Source organism: Micropterus salmoides, unplaced genomic scaffold, assembly GCF_014851395.1.
Source record: "Micropterus salmoides isolate LMB-PRFRI ecotype aquatic unplaced genomic scaffold, ASM1485139v1 Ms_hic_scaffold_1477, whole genome shotgun sequence".
NCBI classification, from domain to species: domain Eukaryota; kingdom Metazoa; phylum Chordata; class Actinopteri; order Centrarchiformes; family Centrarchidae; genus Micropterus; species Micropterus salmoides.
In genome coordinates, this window is record NW_024040571.1 from 1 (window position 1) to 12,589 (window position 12,589).

The 12,589-nt window shown below is 46.8% G+C and overlaps 8 non-coding genes across 8 annotated transcripts; all 8 read right to left on the bottom strand.

Moving 5' to 3' along the window:
- Nucleotides 1–2,073: 2,073 nt before the first annotated feature.
- Nucleotides 2,074–2,144, bottom strand: trnag-gcc. The gene has a single exon. It is a non-coding gene; the product is annotated as a tRNA-Gly (tRNA).
- A 1,307-nt stretch (nucleotides 2,145–3,451) lies between these two features.
- On the bottom strand, nucleotides 3,452–3,522 carry trnag-gcc. Its single transcript has one exon. It is a non-coding gene; the product is annotated as a tRNA-Gly (tRNA).
- A 1,308-nt stretch (nucleotides 3,523–4,830) lies between these two features.
- Nucleotides 4,831–4,901, bottom strand: trnag-gcc. Its single transcript has one exon. It is a non-coding gene; the product is annotated as a tRNA-Gly (tRNA).
- A 1,308-nt stretch (nucleotides 4,902–6,209) lies between these two features.
- trnag-gcc lies at nucleotides 6,210–6,280 on the bottom strand. Its single transcript has one exon. It is a non-coding gene; the product is annotated as a tRNA-Gly (tRNA).
- Nucleotides 6,281–7,588: 1,308 nt separating this feature from the next.
- On the bottom strand, nucleotides 7,589–7,659 carry trnag-gcc. The gene has a single exon. It is a non-coding gene; the product is annotated as a tRNA-Gly (tRNA).
- Nucleotides 7,660–8,967: 1,308 nt separating this feature from the next.
- Nucleotides 8,968–9,038, bottom strand: trnag-gcc. The gene has a single exon. It is a non-coding gene; the product is annotated as a tRNA-Gly (tRNA).
- Nucleotides 9,039–10,346: 1,308 nt separating this feature from the next.
- On the bottom strand, nucleotides 10,347–10,417 carry trnag-gcc. The gene has a single exon. It is a non-coding gene; the product is annotated as a tRNA-Gly (tRNA).
- Nucleotides 10,418–11,725: 1,308 nt separating this feature from the next.
- Nucleotides 11,726–11,796, bottom strand: trnag-gcc. Its single transcript has one exon. It is a non-coding gene; the product is annotated as a tRNA-Gly (tRNA).
- Nucleotides 11,797–12,589: the final 793 nt, after the last annotated feature.

Consider the following 12,589-nt stretch of genomic DNA (forward strand, 5'->3'; position numbering starts at 1 on the left):
TATACTGACTATGGTGTTTCTCTAACTTTCCCCTAGCCCCACAATGAATCGTTACTGGTATTTCTCTGGCGCCCCCATGAGATTGATTTTTGTGATTTTGAGTGAAAGGTCTCAAACAACTACTGGATGTATTGTCATGAAGTTGGCGCACACATTCAGTTCCGTCAGGATAAACTGTAATTTCCAATCCTAATGAATAAGTCAGGATGAAGACAACCTGGCCAGTTTCATGTCCTCATACCTTAAAAGCCTGAAAACATATTTCTCAGTCACCTTGAGAGTTGTCGCTATCCATGCGTCTCAACAAGCCTTGAGGAAATTTGGTACAGAAATTCGTTTCCGCAGAAGATGAATCTGCTGACTTTAGTGGTCCCTTGACTTTCCTCTTGGCCCACGATGAGGTCAACCAATGTCTCATTTTGGGCAAGATTGAAATTTTGGCTCAGAAGTTACGTAACATCTGAAAACAAGTCAGAGCGGCACAGAACAAACAAGGCGCTGCTTTCAACTTGCAGTCTCCCGTTGGGGCGTTGGTGGGAATCCACTTCTGATAAAATCGATTTCGGCTGGACCGCACCTTGTTCTTGTAACGATGCTTGCAGTAAGCAAGGATTTGTGATCGGTTGTTGATGTATCACGTTGTACAAGCTTGCGTTAGGGTTTCCTTCACAGCTGAGTGGTTTCGGCTGGTACGCGACAAGGTTAAAATTGTCACTGCATGGCGGGAATCGAAACCCGGGCCTCCCGCGTGGCAGGCGAGAATTCTACCACTGAACCACCAATGCTCGATGAAGCTGCCGTAGGAGCTGACGCGTCCACTTTTGGTGGAATTTTCAGCTGGCCTCCGTGGCGGCTAGAATTCTACCACTGGACCACCGCGCTTAGTGAACAAGTCAGATTTGGACTGACACGCTTTCGGGGTGAAGACACACCTGGTATTTGGCCAGTTTCCAGTCCACATACTTCAAACAGTAAAAGCCCTCAAAACGCACGCGGCCACTTTCTGGTGGAATTTTCAGCTGGCCTGAATTCTACCACTGAATTCTCTCAGTGTCTTGACCAAATTGTGTACAGACGTTCACATTCCCCAGAGGAGACATCATACTGACTACGGTGATTCCCTGACTTTTCCCCTAGCCCACAATGAACTGTGACTGATATTTTCTCTAGCGCCCATGAGTGATTTTTGTGATTTTGGGTGAAATCACTCACCGTCATGAAATTGGCGTACACATTCACTTTCCCTCAGGATAAACTGTAATTTCCAGTGCTAATGAACAAGTCGGGTGTGACCGGAAAGCCGTCAAATTGTGTGCAGACGTTCATGGTCCCAGAGGAGACGTTATACTGACTATGGTGTTTCTCTAACTTTTCCCTAGCCCCACAATGAATCGTACTGGTATTTTCTCTGGCGCCCCCATGAGATTGATTTTTGTGATTTTGAGTGAAATGTCTCAACAACTACTGGATGTATTGTCATGAAGTTTGGCGCACACATTCAGTTTCCCTTCAGGATAAACTGTAATTTCCAATGCCTAATGAATAAGTCAGGATGAAGACACACTGGCCAGTTTCATGTCCTCATACCTTAAAAGCCCTGAAAACATATTTCTCAGTCACCTTGAGAGTTGTCGCTATCCATGCTGTCTCAACAAGCCTTGAGGAAATTTGGTACAGAAATTCGTTTTCCGCAGAAGATGAATCCTGCTGACTTTAGTGGTCCCTTGACTTTTCCTCTTGGCCCACGATGAGGTCAAACCAATGTCTCATTTTGGGCAAGATTGAAATTTTGGCTCAGAAAGTTACGTAACCATCTGAAACAAGTCAGAGCGGCACAGAACAAACTAAGGCGCTGCTTTCAACTTGCAGTCTCCCGTTGGGGCGTTGGTGGGAATCCCACTTCTGATAAACGATTTCGGCTGGACCCGCACCTTGTTCTTGTAACGATGCTTGCAGTTAAGCAAGGAATTTGTGATCGGTTGTTGATGTATCACGTTGTACAAGCTTGCCGTTAGGGTTTCCTTCACAGCTGAGTGGTTTCGGCTGGTACGCGACAAGGTTAAAACTTGTCACTGCATTGGCCGGGAATCGAACCCGGGCCTCCCGCGTGGCAGGCGAGAATTCTACCACTGAACCACCAATGCTCGATGAAGCTGCCCCGTAGGAGCTGACGGTCCACTTTCTGGTGGAATTTTCAGCTGGCCTCCGTGGCGGCTAGAATTCTACCACTGGACCACCGCCGCTTAGTGAACAAGTCAGATTTGGACTGACACGCTTTCGGGGTGAAGACACACCTGGTATTTGGCCAGTTTCCAGTCCACATACTTCAAACAGTAAAAGCCCTCAAAACGCACGCGGCCACTTTCTGGTGGAATTTTCAGCTGGCCTGAATTCTACCACTGAATTCTCTCAGTCGTCTTGACCAAATTGTGTACAGACGTTCACATTCCCCAGAGGAGACATCATACTGACTACGGTGATTCCCTGACTTTTCCCCTAGCCCCACAATGAACTGTGACTGATATTTTCTCTAGCGCCACCATGAGATTGATTTTTGTGATTTTGGGTGAAATCACTCACCGTCATGAAATTTGGCGTACACATTCACTTTCCCCTCAGGATAAACTGTAATTTCCAGTGCCTAATGAACAAGTCGGGTGTGACCGGAAAGCCGTCAAATTGTGTGCAGACGTTCATGGTCCCCAGAGGAGACGTTATACTGACTATGGTGTTTCTCTAACTTTTCCCCTAGCCCCACAATGAATCGTTACTGGTATTTTCTCTGGCGCCCCCATGAGATTGATTTTTGTGATTTTGAGTGAAATGTCTCAACAACTACTGGATGTATTGTCATGAAGTTTGGCGCACACATTCAGTTTCCCTTCAGGATAAACTGTAATTTCCAATGCCTAATGAATAAGTCAGGATGAAGACACACCTGGCCAGTTTCATGTCCTCATACCTTAAAAGCCCTGAAAACATATTTTCTCAGTCACCTTGAGAGTTGTCGCTATCCATGCTGTCTCAACAAGCCTTGAGGAAATTTGGTACAGAAATTCGTTTTCCGCAGAAGATGAATCCTGCTGACTTTAGTGGTCCCTTGACTTTTCCTCTTGGCCCACGATGAGGTCAAACCAATGTCTCATTTTGGGCAAGATTGAAATTTTGGCTCAGAAAGTTACGTAACCATCTGAAACAAGTCAGAGCGGCACAGAACAAACTAAGGCGCTGCTTTCAACTTGCAGTCTCCCGTTGGGGCGTTGGTGGGAATCCCACTTCTGATAAAATCGATTTCGGCTGGACCCGCACCTTGTTCTTGTAACGATGCTTGCAGTTAAGCAAGGAATTTGTGATCGGTTGTTGATGTATCACGTTGTACAAGCTTGCCGTTAGGGTTTCCTTCACAGCTGAGTGGTTTCGGCTGGTACGCGACAAGGTTAAAACTTGTCACTGCATTGGCCGGGAATCGAACCCGGGCCTCCCGCGTGGCAGGCGAGAATTCTACCACTGAACCACCAATGCTCGATGAAGCTGCCCCGTAGGAGCTGACGCGTCCACTTTCTGGTGGAATTTTCAGCTGGCCTCCGTGGCGGCTAGAATTCTACCACTGGACCACCGCCGCTTAGTGAACAAGTCAGATTTGGACTGACACGCTTTCGGGGTGAAGACACACCTGGTATTTGGCCAGTTTCCAGTCCACATACTTCAAACAGTAAAAGCCCTCAAAACGCACGCGGCCACTTTCTGGTGGAATTTTCAGCTGGCCTGAATTCTACCACTGAATTCTCTCAGTCGTCTTGACCAAATTGTGTACAGACGTTCACATTCCCCAGAGGAGACATCATACTGACTACGGTGATTCCCTGACTTTTCCCCTAGCCCCACAATGAACTGTGACTGATATTTTCTCTAGCGCCACCATGAGATTGATTTTTGTGATTTTGGGTGAAATCACTCACCGTCATGAAATTTGGCGTACACATTCACTTTCCCCTCAGGATAAACTGTAATTTCCAGTGCCTAATGAACAAGTCGGGTGTGACCGGAAAGCCGTCAAATTGTGTGCAGACGTTCATGGTCCCCAGAGGAGACGTTATACTGACTATGGTGTTTCTCTAACTTTTCCCCTAGCCCCACAATGAATCGTTACTGGTATTTTCTCTGGCGCCCCCATGAGATTGATTTTTGTGATTTTGAGTGAAATGTCTCAACAACTACTGGATGTATTGTCATGAAGTTTGGCGCACACATTCAGTTTCCCTTCAGGATAAACTGTAATTTCCAATGCCTAATGAATAAGTCAGGATGAAGACACACCTGGCCAGTTTCATGTCCTCATACCTTAAAAGCCCTGAAAACATATTTTCTCAGTCACCTTGAGAGTTGTCGCTATCCATGCTGTCTCAACAAGCCTTGAGGAAATTTGGTACAGAAATTCGTTTTCCGCAGAAGATGAATCCTGCTGACTTTAGTGGTCCCTTGACTTTTCCTCTTGGCCCACGATGAGGTCAAACCAATGTCTCATTTTGGGCAAGATTGAAATTTTGGCTCAGAAAGTTACGTAACCATCTGAAACAAGTCAGAGCGGCACAGAACAAACTAAGGCGCTGCTTTCAACTTGCAGTCTCCCGTTGGGGCGTTGGTGGGAATCCCACTTCTGATAAAATCGATTTCGGCTGGACCCGCACCTTGTTCTTGTAACGATGCTTGCAGTTAAGCAAGGAATTTGTGATCGGTTGTTGATGTATCACGTTGTACAAGCTTGCCGTTAGGGTTTCCTTCACAGCTGAGTGGTTTCGGCTGGTACGCGACAAGGTTAAAACTTGTCACTGCATTGGCCGGGAATCGAACCCGGGCCTCCCGCGTGGCAGGCGAGAATTCTACCACTGAACCACCAATGCTCGATGAAGCTGCCCCGTAGGAGCTGACGCGTCCACTTTCTGGTGGAATTTTCAGCTGGCCTCCGTGGCGGCTAGAATTCTACCACTGGACCACCGCCGCTTAGTGAACAAGTCAGATTTGGACTGACACGCTTTCGGGGTGAAGACACACCTGGTATTTGGCCAGTTTCCAGTCCACATACTTCAAACAGTAAAAGCCCTCAAAACGCACGCGGCCACTTTCTGGTGGAATTTTCAGCTGGCCTGAATTCTACCACTGAATTCTCTCAGTCGTCTTGACCAAATTGTGTACAGACGTTCACATTCCCCAGAGGAGACATCATACTGACTACGGTGATTCCCTGACTTTTCCCCTAGCCCCACAATGAACTGTGACTGATATTTTCTCTAGCGCCACCATGAGATTGATTTTTGTGATTTTGGGTGAAATCACTCACCGTCATGAAATTTGGCGTACACATTCACTTTCCCCTCAGGATAAACTGTAATTTCCAGTGCCTAATGAACAAGTCGGGTGTGACCGGAAAGCCGTCAAATTGTGTGCAGACGTTCATGGTCCCCAGAGGAGACGTTATACTGACTATGGTGTTTCTCTAACTTTTCCCCTAGCCCCACAATGAATCGTTACTGGTATTTTCTCTGGCGCCCCCATGAGATTGATTTTTGTGATTTTGAGTGAAATGTCTCAACAACTACTGGATGTATTGTCATGAAGTTTGGCGCACACATTCAGTTTCCCTTCAGGATAAACTGTAATTTCCAATGCCTAATGAATAAGTCAGGATGAAGACACACCTGGCCAGTTTCATGTCCTCATACCTTAAAAGCCCTGAAAACATATTTTCTCAGTCACCTTGAGAGTTGTCGCTATCCATGCTGTCTCAACAAGCCTTGAGGAAATTTGGTACAGAAATTCGTTTTCCGCAGAAGATGAATCCTGCTGACTTTAGTGGTCCCTTGACTTTTCCTCTTGGCCCACGATGAGGTCAAACCAATGTCTCATTTTGGGCAAGATTGAAATTTTGGCTCAGAAAGTTACGTAACCATCTGAAACAAGTCAGAGCGGCACAGAACAAACTAAGGCGCTGCTTTCAACTTGCAGTCTCCCGTTGGGGCGTTGGTGGGAATCCCACTTCTGATAAAATCGATTTCGGCTGGACCCGCACCTTGTTCTTGTAACGATGCTTGCAGTTAAGCAAGGAATTTGTGATCGGTTGTTGATGTATCACGTTGTACAAGCTTGCCGTTAGGGTTTCCTTCACAGCTGAGTGGTTTCGGCTGGTACGCGACAAGGTTAAAACTTGTCACTGCATTGGCCGGGAATCGAACCCGGGCCTCCCGCGTGGCAGGCGAGAATTCTACCACTGAACCACCAATGCTCGATGAAGCTGCCCCGTAGGAGCTGACGCGTCCACTTTCTGGTGGAATTTTCAGCTGGCCTCCGTGGCGGCTAGAATTCTACCACTGGACCACCGCCGCTTAGTGAACAAGTCAGATTTGGACTGACACGCTTTCGGGGTGAAGACACACCTGGTATTTGGCCAGTTTCCAGTCCACATACTTCAAACAGTAAAAGCCCTCAAAACGCACGCGGCCACTTTCTGGTGGAATTTTCAGCTGGCCTGAATTCTACCACTGAATTCTCTCAGTCGTCTTGACCAAATTGTGTACAGACGTTCACATTCCCCAGAGGAGACATCATACTGACTACGGTGATTCCCTGACTTTTCCCCTAGCCCCACAATGAACTGTGACTGATATTTTCTCTAGCGCCACCATGAGATTGATTTTTGTGATTTTGGGTGAAATCACTCACCGTCATGAAATTTGGCGTACACATTCACTTTCCCCTCAGGATAAACTGTAATTTCCAGTGCCTAATGAACAAGTCGGGTGTGACCGGAAAGCCGTCAAATTGTGTGCAGACGTTCATGGTCCCCAGAGGAGACGTTATACTGACTATGGTGTTTCTCTAACTTTTCCCCTAGCCCCACAATGAATCGTTACTGGTATTTTCTCTGGCGCCCCCATGAGATTGATTTTTGTGATTTTGAGTGAAATGTCTCAACAACTACTGGATGTATTGTCATGAAGTTTGGCGCACACATTCAGTTTCCCTTCAGGATAAACTGTAATTTCCAATGCCTAATGAATAAGTCAGGATGAAGACACACCTGGCCAGTTTCATGTCCTCATACCTTAAAAGCCCTGAAAACATATTTTCTCAGTCACCTTGAGAGTTGTCGCTATCCATGCTGTCTCAACAAGCCTTGAGGAAATTTGGTACAGAAATTCGTTTTCCGCAGAAGATGAATCCTGCTGACTTTAGTGGTCCCTTGACTTTTCCTCTTGGCCCACGATGAGGTCAAACCAATGTCTCATTTTGGGCAAGATTGAAATTTTGGCTCAGAAAGTTACGTAACCATCTGAAACAAGTCAGAGCGGCACAGAACAAACTAAGGCGCTGCTTTCAACTTGCAGTCTCCCGTTGGGGCGTTGGTGGGAATCCCACTTCTGATAAAATCGATTTCGGCTGGACCCGCACCTTGTTCTTGTAACGATGCTTGCAGTTAAGCAAGGAATTTGTGATCGGTTGTTGATGTATCACGTTGTACAAGCTTGCCGTTAGGGTTTCCTTCACAGCTGAGTGGTTTCGGCTGGTACGCGACAAGGTTAAAACTTGTCACTGCATTGGCCGGGAATCGAACCCGGGCCTCCCGCGTGGCAGGCGAGAATTCTACCACTGAACCACCAATGCTCGATGAAGCTGCCCCGTAGGAGCTGACGCGTCCACTTTCTGGTGGAATTTTCAGCTGGCCTCCGTGGCGGCTAGAATTCTACCACTGGACCACCGCCGCTTAGTGAACAAGTCAGATTTGGACTGACACGCTTTCGGGGTGAAGACACACCTGGTATTTGGCCAGTTTCCAGTCCACATACTTCAAACAGTAAAAGCCCTCAAAACGCACGCGGCCACTTTCTGGTGGAATTTTCAGCTGGCCTGAATTCTACCACTGAATTCTCTCAGTCGTCTTGACCAAATTGTGTACAGACGTTCACATTCCCCAGAGGAGACATCATACTGACTACGGTGATTCCCTGACTTTTCCCCTAGCCCCACAATGAACTGTGACTGATATTTTCTCTAGCGCCACCATGAGATTGATTTTTGTGATTTTGGGTGAAATCACTCACCGTCATGAAATTTGGCGTACACATTCACTTTCCCCTCAGGATAAACTGTAATTTCCAGTGCCTAATGAACAAGTCGGGTGTGACCGGAAAGCCGTCAAATTGTGTGCAGACGTTCATGGTCCCCAGAGGAGACGTTATACTGACTATGGTGTTTCTCTAACTTTTCCCCTAGCCCCACAATGAATCGTTACTGGTATTTTCTCTGGCGCCCCCATGAGATTGATTTTTGTGATTTTGAGTGAAATGTCTCAACAACTACTGGATGTATTGTCATGAAGTTTGGCGCACACATTCAGTTTCCCTTCAGGATAAACTGTAATTTCCAATGCCTAATGAATAAGTCAGGATGAAGACACACCTGGCCAGTTTCATGTCCTCATACCTTAAAAGCCCTGAAAACATATTTTCTCAGTCACCTTGAGAGTTGTCGCTATCCATGCTGTCTCAACAAGCCTTGAGGAAATTTGGTACAGAAATTCGTTTTCCGCAGAAGATGAATCCTGCTGACTTTAGTGGTCCCTTGACTTTTCCTCTTGGCCCACGATGAGGTCAAACCAATGTCTCATTTTGGGCAAGATTGAAATTTTGGCTCAGAAAGTTACGTAACCATCTGAAACAAGTCAGAGCGGCACAGAACAAACTAAGGCGCTGCTTTCAACTTGCAGTCTCCCGTTGGGGCGTTGGTGGGAATCCCACTTCTGATAAAATCGATTTCGGCTGGACCCGCACCTTGTTCTTGTAACGATGCTTGCAGTTAAGCAAGGAATTTGTGATCGGTTGTTGATGTATCACGTTGTACAAGCTTGCCGTTAGGGTTTCCTTCACAGCTGAGTGGTTTCGGCTGGTACGCGACAAGGTTAAAACTTGTCACTGCATTGGCCGGGAATCGAACCCGGGCCTCCCGCGTGGCAGGCGAGAATTCTACCACTGAACCACCAATGCTCGATGAAGCTGCCCCGTAGGAGCTGACGCGTCCACTTTCTGGTGGAATTTTCAGCTGGCCTCCGTGGCGGCTAGAATTCTACCACTGGACCACCGCCGCTTAGTGAACAAGTCAGATTTGGACTGACACGCTTTCGGGGTGAAGACACACCTGGTATTTGGCCAGTTTCCAGTCCACATACTTCAAACAGTAAAAGCCCTCAAAACGCACGCGGCCACTTTCTGGTGGAATTTTCAGCTGGCCTGAATTCTACCACTGAATTCTCTCAGTCGTCTTGACCAAATTGTGTACAGACGTTCACATTCCCCAGAGGAGACATCATACTGACTACGGTGATTCCCTGACTTTTCCCCTAGCCCCACAATGAACTGTGACTGATATTTTCTCTAGCGCCACCATGAGATTGATTTTTGTGATTTTGGGTGAAATCACTCACCGTCATGAAATTTGGCGTACACATTCACTTTCCCCTCAGGATAAACTGTAATTTCCAGTGCCTAATGAACAAGTCGGGTGTGACCGGAAAGCCGTCAAATTGTGTGCAGACGTTCATGGTCCCCAGAGGAGACGTTATACTGACTATGGTGTTTCTCTAACTTTTCCCCTAGCCCCACAATGAATCGTTACTGGTATTTTCTCTGGCGCCCCCATGAGATTGATTTTTGTGATTTTGAGTGAAATGTCTCAACAACTACTGGATGTATTGTCATGAAGTTTGGCGCACACATTCAGTTTCCCTTCAGGATAAACTGTAATTTCCAATGCCTAATGAATAAGTCAGGATGAAGACACACCTGGCCAGTTTCATGTCCTCATACCTTAAAAGCCCTGAAAACATATTTTCTCAGTCACCTTGAGAGTTGTCGCTATCCATGCTGTCTCAACAAGCCTTGAGGAAATTTGGTACAGAAATTCGTTTTCCGCAGAAGATGAATCCTGCTGACTTTAGTGGTCCCTTGACTTTTCCTCTTGGCCCACGATGAGGTCAAACCAATGTCTCATTTTGGGCAAGATTGAAATTTTGGCTCAGAAAGTTACGTAACCATCTGAAACAAGTCAGAGCGGCACAGAACAAACTAAGGCGCTGCTTTCAACTTGCAGTCTCCCGTTGGGGCGTTGGTGGGAATCCCACTTCTGATAAAATCGATTTCGGCTGGACCCGCACCTTGTTCTTGTAACGATGCTTGCAGTTAAGCAAGGAATTTGTGATCGGTTGTTGATGTATCACGTTGTACAAGCTTGCCGTTAGGGTTTCCTTCACAGCTGAGTGGTTTCGGCTGGTACGCGACAAGGTTAAAACTTGTCACTGCATTGGCCGGGAATCGAACCCGGGCCTCCCGCGTGGCAGGCGAGAATTCTACCACTGAACCACCAATGCTCGATGAAGCTGCCCCGTAGGAGCTGACGCGTCCACTTTCTGGTGGAATTTTCAGCTGGCCTCCGTGGCGGCTAGAATTCTACCACTGGACCACCGCCGCTTAGTGAACAAGTCAGATTTGGACTGACACGCTTTCGGGGTGAAGACACACCTGGTATTTGGCCAGTTTCCAGTCCACATACTTCAAACAGTAAAAGCCCTCAAAACGCACGCGGCCACTTTCTGGTGGAATTTTCAGCTGGCCTGAATTCTACCACTGAATTCTCTCAGTCGTCTTGACCAAATTGTGTACAGACGTTCACATTCCCCAGAGGAGACATCATACTGACTACGGTGATTCCCTGACTTTTCCCCTAGCCCCACAATGAACTGTGACTGATATTTTCTCTAGCGCCACCATGAGATTGATTTTTGTGATTTTGGGTGAAATCACTCACCGTCATGAAATTTGGCGTACACATTCACTTTCCCCTCAGGATAAACTGTAATTTCCAGTGCCTAATGAACAAGTCGGGTGTGACCGGAAAGCCGTCAAATTGTGTGCAGACGTTCATGGTCCCCAGAGGAGACGTTATACTGACTATGGTGTTTCTCTAACTTTTCCCCTAGCCCCACAATGAATCGTTACTGGTATTTTCTCTGGCGCCCCCATGAGATTGATTTTTGTGATTTTGAGTGAAATGTCTCAACAACTACTGGATGTATTGTCATGAAGTTTGGCGCACACATTCAGTTTCCCTTCAGGATAAACTGTAATTTCCAATGCCTAATGAATAAGTCAGGATGAAGACACACCTGGCCAGTTTCATGTCCTCATACCTTAAAAGCCCTGAAAACATATTTTCTCAGTCACCTTGAGAGTTGTCGCTATCCATGCTGTCTCAACAAGCCTTGAGGAAATTTGGTACAGAAATTCGTTTTCCGCAGAAGATGAATCCTGCTGACTTTAGTGGTCCCTTGACTTTTCCTCTTGGCCCACGATGAGGTCAAACCAATGTCTCATTTTGGGCAAGATTGAAATTTTGGCTCAGAAAGTTACGTAACCATCTGAAACAAGTCAGAGCGGCACAGAACAAACTAAGGCGCTGCTTTCAACTTGCAGTCTCCCGTTGGGGCGTTGGTGGGAATCCCACTTCTGATAAAATCGATTTCGGCTGGACCCGCACCTTGTTCTTGTAACGATGCTTGCAGTTAAGCAAGGAATTTGTGATCGGTTGTTGATGTATCACGTTGTACAAGCTTGCCGTTAGGGTTTCCTTCACAGCTGAGTGGTTTCGGCTGGTACGCGACAAGGTTAAAACTTGTCACTGCATTGGCCGGGAATCGAACCCGGGCCTCCCGCGTGGCAGGCGAGAATTCTACCACTGAACCACCAATGCTCGATGAAGCTGCCCCGTAGGAGCTGACGCGTCCACTTTCTGGTGGAATTTTCAGCTGGCCTCCGTGGCGGCTAGAATTCTACCACTGGACCACCGCCGCTTAGTGAACAAGTCAGATTTGGACTGACACGCTTTCGGGGTGAAGACACACCTGGTATTTGGCCAGTTTCCAGTCCACATACTTCAAACAGTAAAAGCCCTCAAAACGCACGCGGCCACTTTCTGGTGGAATTTTCAGCTGGCCTGAATTCTACCACTGAATTCTCTCAGTCGTCTTGACCAAATTGTGTACAGACGTTCACATTCCCCAGAGGAGACATCATACTGACTACGGTGATTCCCTGACTTTTCCCCTAGCCCCACAATGAACTGTGACTGATATTTTCTCTAGCGCCACCATGAGATTGATTTTTGTGATTTTGGGTGAAATCACTCACCGTCATGAAATTTGGCGTACACATTCACTTTCCCCTCAGGATAAACTGTAATTTCCAGTGCCTAATGAACAAGTCGGGTGTGACCGGAAAGCCGTCAAATTGTGTGCAGACGTTCATGGTCCCCAGAGGAGACGTTATACTGACTATGGTGTTTCTCTAACTTTTCCCCTAGCCCCACAATGAATCGTTACTGGTATTTTCTCTGGCGCCCCCATGAGATTGATTTTTGTGATTTTGAGTGAAATGTCTCAACAACTACTGGATGTATTGTCATGAAGTTTGGCGCACACATTCAGTTTCCCTTCAGGATAAACTGTAATTTCCAATGCCTAATGAATAAGTCAGGATGAAGACAC